This window comes from Triticum dicoccoides, chromosome 7A, assembly GCF_002162155.2.
Source record: "Triticum dicoccoides isolate Atlit2015 ecotype Zavitan chromosome 7A, WEW_v2.0, whole genome shotgun sequence".
Classification (NCBI taxonomy): domain Eukaryota; kingdom Viridiplantae; phylum Streptophyta; class Magnoliopsida; order Poales; family Poaceae; genus Triticum; species Triticum dicoccoides.
In genome coordinates, this window is record NC_041392.1 from 374,070,079 (window position 1) to 374,078,791 (window position 8,713).

An 8,713-nucleotide genomic window follows, 5' to 3' on the forward strand; every position below is an offset into this window, starting at 1 on the left:
GGATATTGCGAATATAAGAGGAAAGCTTTATTAATCAAGGTGGAGTTCTGTGACGCCTTTGTTTGATCGTTGAACACAAACAAAGTATGCGAAATTGCAGCTATGGCGAACTTTAATCTAAACAAAACCCAAAGTCTAAATGATGACGTAAGGGCTGTACATATGGAGGAAGCGGGGGGGGGGGGATGTCGTGGCCCTTGGAGGAGGGGTCCGAAACCAACCCTAACTCTTGTTTCCCCACACATACGGACTCTAAAAACTGCCTATAATTAAGTATTTCGAAAATACATGGGTCTGTCCCAATAATAAGGTGACCCAGCACCTAGAATAGCCTCTGGATGAAATTTATGAAGTAGCATCTTGTATATTTCGTCCAAGGCTTCATGCACTCCTTATGGTGGCTTCAAAGTCCTGAAATCATCACTTGTAACTCCGTTCTTGATCCCCTTGCGCATGCCATCCTCTCCATGCTTGGTCTTGCTTCAGTGTTCATCCCTCTTATCCATGCCAGGCCCTTCATTTGCAAACAAAAAATGTATCTAGTTTAGGCAGCAGCATATTCTCATGAACATTAGAATCATTACCAAGAAACGAAAGTACCTGATAATTTAATTGGCGTGCGCGAGCTCTAGTAATTGGTCTAGTATGTATAGCAGCAGGGGTTGTGGGTGTAACAATGGTATTGATGTCCTCATCATCCTCCCCTTCTTGAAATGAAGTCATCCTCGACGGAAGCTCATCTTCCTCACCCAAATAAGGCTTCAAATTTGCAATGTTAAAAGTGGGTCTAACCCCAAAATCTGCAGGCAGCTCAAGTTTATATGCATTATCATTTATTTTCTCTAACACCTTAAAAGGACCATTAGCATGCGGCATTAGCTTTGATTTGTGCAAATTATGAAATCTATCCTTACGCAAATGTAACCAAACAAGATCTCCAGGTTCAAACACAACATGTTTTCTACCCTTATCTCCAGCAAGTTTATATTTAGCATTCATACGCTCAATGTTTTCCTTAGTTAACTCATGCATTTTTAGAATCAATTCTGCACGTTCTTTAGCATCAAAATTAACCTTCTCTGAAGATGGAAGAGGCAACAAATCAATAGGTGCACGAGGTAGGAAACCATACACAATTTCAAAAGGGCACATCCTAGTAGTAGAATGCAATGAACGATTATAAGCAAATTCAACATGAGGCAAGCATTCTTCCCACATTTTCTTATTATTCTTCAAAACAGCCCTAAGCATAGTAGACAATGTTCTATTAACTACGTCAATTTGTCCATCAGTTTGTGGGTGACAAGTAGTACTAAAAAACAGTTTAGTCCCCAACTTAGCCAGTATACATCTCGAGAAGTGGCTAAGAAATTTAGTATCACGATCTGAAACAATAGTATTTGGCACACCATGCAAGTGAATAATTTCACGGAAGAACAAATCAGCAACATTAACATCATCATCGCTTTTATGACATGGTATAAAGTGTGCCATTTTCAAGAATCTATCCACGACAACAAATATGCTATCCCTCCCCTTCTTTGTTCGAGGTAAACCTAAAACAAAGTCCATAGATATATCCTCCCAAGGAACACTAGGCGCAGGCAAAGGCATATATAAACCATAAGGATTGAGTGGTGCCTTAGCTTTTTGACATGTTGTGCAGCGAGCAACAAAACGGTCAACATCCCGTCTAATCTTTGGCCAAAAGAAATGTGTAGCAAGTATGTCCTCCATCTTCTTCACGCCAAAGTGTCCCATTAATCCTCCTCCATGCGCCTCATGCAACAACAAAAGACGAATGGAGCTAGAGGGAATGCATAGCTTGTTAGCACGAAACACAAATCCATCATTAACGACTAACTTGTTCCACATCCTTTCTTCTTTACAATTCTGCATTACATCTTTAAAATAAGCATCATGCACATATTGATCTTTGATGGTCTCAAAACAAAATATTTTGAAGTCAAGTTGTGAAAGCATAGTATAGCGACGAGACAAAGCATCAACAAAATCATTTTGTTTACCCTTCTTGTGTTTAATGACATAAGGGAAAGTCTCACTGAATTCAACCCATTTAGCAAGTCTACGATTCAGTTCAGCTTGACTTTTAATACGTTTCAACGATTCATGATCAGAATGTATAACAAATTCTTTGGGCCATAAATAATGTTGGCAGGTTTCTAAAGTCCGAACAAAGCATATAATTCTTTATCATAAGTAGAATAATTCAGACTTGGCCCACTCAAATTTTCAGAAAAGTATGCAACAGGTTTGCCATCTTGTAATAACACACCTCCTAATCCAATTCCACTAGTATCACATTCAAGCTCAAAAGTCTTATTAAAATCAGGAAGTTGGAGTGAAGGAGCATGTGTCAACTTATCTTTCAATACCGTGAAGGCTTCTTCCTGTGCGGTACCCCAAACAAAAGGTACATCCTTCTTTGTAAGCTCATTGAGAGGTGCAACAATGGTGCTGAAATCTCTCACATTTGCCTATAGAATCCAGCGAGACCAAGAAAACTCCTCACTTGTGTGACCGTTTTGGGCTGCGGCCAACTCTCAATAGCTTCAATCTTGGCTTTATCAACTTCAATTCCCTGTGGAGTAACAACATAGCTAAGAAAAGATACTCGGTCGGTGCAGAAGGTGCACTTTCCAGGGTTACCAAACAAACGTGCATCACGTAGAGCAATAAAAACATCACGTAAGTGTTCCAAATTTTCCTCCAAAGATCTGCTATAAATCAGTATATCATCAAAATAGACTACCACAAATCGTCCAATGAAAGCATGCAAAACTTCGTTCATTAATCTCATGAAAGTACTAGGTGCATTAGTTAACCAAAAAGGCATGACTAACCACTCATATAATCCAAACTTAGTTTTAAATGTTGTTTTCCATTCATCTCCCAATTTCATATGAATTTGATGGTATCCACTATGCAAATCAACTTTGGAGAATATTGTAGAGCCACTCAATTCATCAAGCATGTTGTCTAGCCTAGGAATAGGATGATGATAACGAATAGTAATATTATTAATGCCTCTACAATCAACACACATACGCGGCGTACCATCTTTTTGGGCACTAGTATAATAGGAACAATACAAGGACTAAGAGATTCGTGTATATAACCTTTGTCGAGCAGCTCTTGTACTTGACGCATAATCTCCTTCGTCTCCTCTGGATTGGTACGGTATGGCGCAGGGTTAGGCAATGAAGCACTGGGAATTAAGTCAATCTGATGCTCAATCCCTTGAATAGGTGGTAATCCTAGTGGCACATCTTGTGGAAAGACGTCAGCGAACTCCTGAAAAATGTTATTGACAGTAGGAGGCAAAGAGGAAGGTACGTCCTCAAAAGAAAATGACGCCTTTTTGCTCACAAAACCATAGCAAATAGATTTGCTGAAATCTAGATCATCAATAACAGACTTTGTGGCAAGTAAACATGCACTTTTCAATTTTATTTCACAAGCAACACTAGATAGTTTATTATTAGGCTTCATTTGTTGCTCAAATTCTTTTGCCACAATCTGATTTTCACTCTTATGTTCTCCTGTTTTTCTTTATTAGCTCTATTAATATTGATAGAGGTGAGGGGCCCGATCTTTCAATGAGATGGTGGCTATCGTTTTGGTGGAAGTCGACTTTGACGATTCGACTACGAACGTGGGAGGACGTCGTGCCTTAGCAATCGCTAAACCAACTCCGAGAGGTTATTGACCATGCCGGAGCACGATCAACCTGACCACGAGGGTCTATTTCCTGCAGCAACAAAGAACAAGCAAGAAATTGAAATTGCAATCTGGATATTGCGAATATAAGAGGAAAGCTTTATTGCTGAAGGTGGGGTTCTGTGACGTATTTCTATGGTCGTTGAACACAAACGAAGTACGTGAAGTTGCAGCTATGGCGAACTTTTAATCTAAACAAAACCCAAAGTCTAAACAACGCCCTAAGGGTTGTATATATGGAGGAAGAGGGGGAATTTCGTGGACCTTGGAGGAGGGGTCCGAAACTAACCCTATCTCTTGTTTCCCCACACATACGGACTCTAAAAACAGCCTATACTTAAGTATTTCGAAAATACGTGGGCCTGGCTCAATAATAAGGTGATGCAGTACCTAGAATAGCCTCTGGACGAAATTTATGAAGTAGCATCTTGTATATTTCGTCCAAGGCTTCATGCACTCCTTATGGTGGCTTCAAAGTCCTGAAATCATCACTTGTAACTCCGTTCTTGATCCCCTTGCGCATGCCATCATCTCCATGCTTGGTCTAGCTCCAGTGTTCATTCCTCTTATCCATGCCAGGCCCTTCATTTGTAAGCAAAACAAATGTATCCAATTTAGGCAGTATCATATTCTCATGAACATTAGAATAATTACCAAGAAACAAAAGTATTTGATAATTTAATTGGCGTGCGTGAGCTCTAGTAATTGGTCCAGTATGTATAGCAGCAGGGGCTGTCGGTGTAACAATTGTATTGATGCCCTCATCATCCTCCCCTTCTTGAAATGAAGTTGTCTGCGACGGAAGCTCATCTTCCTCACCCAAATAAGGCTTCAAATCTGCAATGTTAAAAGTGGGACTAACCCCAAAATCTGCAGGCAAATCAAGTTTATATGCATTATCATTTATTTTGTCTAACACCTTAAAAGGACCATCAGCACATGGCATTAGCTTTGATTTGCGCAAATTAGGAAATCTATCCTTACGCAAATGTAACCAAACAAGATCTCCAGGTCCAATCACAACATGTTTTCTACCCTTATCTCCAACAAGTTTATATTTAGCATTCATACGCTCAATGTTTTCCTTATTTAACTCATGCATTTTTAAAATCAATTCAACACGTTCTTTAGCATCAAAATTAACCTTCTCCGGAGATGGAAGAGGCAACAAATCAATAGGTGCACGAGGTAGGAAACCATACACAATTTCAAAAGGGCACATCTTACTAGTAGAATGCAATGAACGATTATAAGCAAATTCAATATGAGGCAAGCATTCTTCCCACATTTTCTTATTATTCTTCAAAACAGCCCTAAGCATAGTAGACAATGTTCTATTGACTACTTCAGTTTGTCCATCAGTTTGGGGGTGACAAGTAGTACTAAAAATAAGTTTAGTCCCCAACTTAGCCCATAAACATCTCCAAAAGTGGCTAAAAAAATTAGTATCTCGATCTGAAAACAATATTATTTGGCACACCATGCAAGTGAATAATTTCACGAAAGAACAAATCAGCAACATTAACAGCATCATTGCTTTTATGACATGGTATAAAGTGTGCCATTTTCGAGAATCTATCCACGACAAAAAAATATGTTATCCCTCCCCTTCTTTGTTCGAGGTAAACCTAAAACAAAGTCCATAGATATATCCTCCCAAGGAACACTAGGTACAGGCAAAGGCATACATAAACCATGAGGATTGAGTCGTGACTTAGCTTTTTAACATGTAGTGCAGCGAGCAACATAATAACGCTCAACATCCCGTCTTATCTTTGGCCAAAAGAAATGTGTAGCAAGTACGTTCTCCGTCTTCTTGATGCCAAAATGTCCCATTAATCCTGCTCCATGTGCCTCCTGCAACAACAAAAGACGAACGGAGCTAGCTGGAATGCATAGCTTGTTAGCATGAAACACAAATCCGTCATTAATGACGAACTTGTTCCAAGTTCTCCCTTCTTTACAATTCTGCAATACATCTTTAAATTCAGCATCATGCACATATTGATCTTTGATGGTCTCCAAACCAAATATTTTAAAGTCAAGTTTTGAAAGCATAGTATAATGACGAGACAATGCAACAACAATAACATTTTCTTTACCCTTCTTTTGTTTAATGACATAAGGTAAAGTCTCAATGAATTCAACCCATTTAGCATGTCTACCGTTCAGTTTTGCTTGACTCTTAATATGTTTCGATGATTCATGATCTCAATGTATAACAAATTCTTTGGGCCATAAATAATGTTGCCATGTCTCTAAAGTCCGAATAAGAGCATATAATTCTTTATCATAAGTAGAATAGTTCAGAGTAGGCCCACTCAATTTTTCAGAAAAGTATGCAATAGGCTTAGCATCTTGTAGTAACACACCTCCTAATCCAATTCCACTAGCATCACGTTCAAGCTCAAAAGTGTTATAAAAATCAGGAAGTTGGAGGAAAGGAGCATGTGTTAACTTATCTTTCAATACCGTGAAGGCTTCTTCCTATGCCGTACCCCAAACAAAAGGCACATCATTCTTTGTAAGCTCATTGAGAGGAGCAGCAATGGTGCTGAAATCTCTCACAAAACGCCTATAGAACCCAGCGAGGCCAAGAAAACTCCTCACTTGCTGACCGTTTTGGGCTGCGGCCAACTCTAAATAGCTTCAATCTTGGCTTTATCGACTTCAATTCCCTGTGGAGTAACAACATAGCTAGGAAAAGACACTCGGTCGGTGAAAAGGTGCACTTTCCAAGGTTACCAAACAAACGTGCATCACATAGAGCAATAAAAACAGCACGTAAATGTTCCAAATGTTCCTCCAAAGATCTACTCTAAATCATTATATCATCAAAGTAAACTACCACAAATCGTCCAATGAAAGCACGTAAATCTTTATTCATTGATCTCATGAAAGTACTAGGTGCATTAGTTAACCCAAAAGGCATGACTAACCACTCATATAATCCAAACTTAGTTTTAAATGTTGTTTTCCATTCATCTCCCAATTTCATACGAATTTGATGGTATCCACTACGCAAATCAACTTTGGAGAATATTGTAGAGCCACTCAATTCATCAAGCATATCATCTAGCCTAGGAATAGGGCGACGATAATGAATAGTGATATTATTAATGCCTCTATAATCAACACACATACACGACGTACCATCCGTTGTTGGCACTAGTATAATAGTAACATCACAAGGACTAAGGGATTCGCATATATAACCTTTATCGAGCAGCTCTTGTACTTGATGCATAATCTCCTTCGTCTCCTCTGGATTGGTACGGTATGGTGCACGGTTAGGAAGCGATGTACCGGGAATTAAGTCAATTTGATGCTCAATCCCTCGAATAGGTGGTAATCCCGGTGGCACATCTTGTGGAAATACGTCGGTGAACTCCTGCAAAATGTTAGTTACTGCAGGAGGCAAAGAGGAAGGCACGTCGTCGAATGAAAATAGTGCCTCTTTGCACACAAATGCATAGCAAACAGATTTTGTGAAATCAAGCTCATCAATATTAGATTTGGTTACAAGTAAACATGCACTTTTCAATTTAATTTCAGAAGCAACACTAGATGGTTTATTATTAGTCTTCATTTGTTTCTCAAATTCTTTTGCCACAATGTGATTTTTACTCTTATTCTGCTCCTGTTTTGCTTTACTAGCTCTATTAATATCATCTTTCAAAATAGAATCAGGAGACATAGGAAGCAAAGTAATATGTTTATCCTTATGAACAAGAGTATACTGATTGTTTCTACCATGGTGTACAGACTTTTTATCAAATTGCCATGGTCTACCAAGTAATAAGGAACATGCTTGCATGGGTACCACATCACAATCAACAAAATCAGCATATGTAGAGATACTAAAATGCACACGAACAGTACGTGTTACCTTACCCTTGCTGCTGTTGTTGAACCATTGGATATAGTAAGGAAGTGGATGTGGTCTTGTGGTGAGACAATGCTTCTCGACCATCTCCATGCTATCCAAGTTGTTGCAGCTCCCTCCATCTATGATGACGCGAACGGAACGTTCCTTCACAACTCCTTTTGTATGGAACAGATTATGCCTCTGATTTTGCTCAGCTTGTGTGACCTGCACACTCAAAACACGTTGAGCAACTAAATATTCATACCTGTCAGCGTCTTCAGGAGCCGTGTATTGCATCTCATGATCAGAATCATCTCACCGTGTTCTTCATGTGTAATAAGAGCCAAAGTTTCCTCGTCATAGTCACTAGCGGACTCATACCCACCTTCCTCAGTAGCAATCATCACACGCTGAGATTTGCATTCTCTCGCAAAATGTGCTATTCCCTTACAACGACGACAAATAATATCACTTGTGTGCCCTGTTGATGCCATGGAAGAAGAAGAGCTCTGCGCAGGCCCGACAGGTGTGCTCTTGGCAGAAATTGGTGGTTGTGCCTGCTTTCTTGTATCACGGCTGGAGGTGGCACCCGATGGAGGTGGTTGTGTAGTGGAAGTAGAGGATGCACGTTGTGTCCATGAGGAAGACCGACCTGCAGAAAAGTTAGTTCACGCCAATGCCTGTCGATCCTGCACTTCACATTCAGCTTTACAAGCAAGATGGAATAAGCGAGTGATATTATTATACGCTGTCAGGACCCCGACTCAATGCCACATCGATCTAGCATGTAACACCTCATATCACTTTGCGGCCTCACGCACGGTATTCCCACGGGTGTCGCCTTACCTTTGCCCGGGACCGTTTGCGCCTTTTGGCACACGTATATGACAGTGTCGCTAGCATCCATATGATAAGGAGCCCGGGCTGACATGGCTAGTCGTAAACCCAAAGTGGCACAAACTTACAGGGACAGGCATCCATGACCCAACATCGAACGTGTCGGTCATCAGCGAGTGAATCCAGGCTGTAGCACTGGGCTAGCAGGACTCCGGTGAACCGGGATGTAGCGGGCTAACAGGACTCCGGTATTCATCGCGTGACATT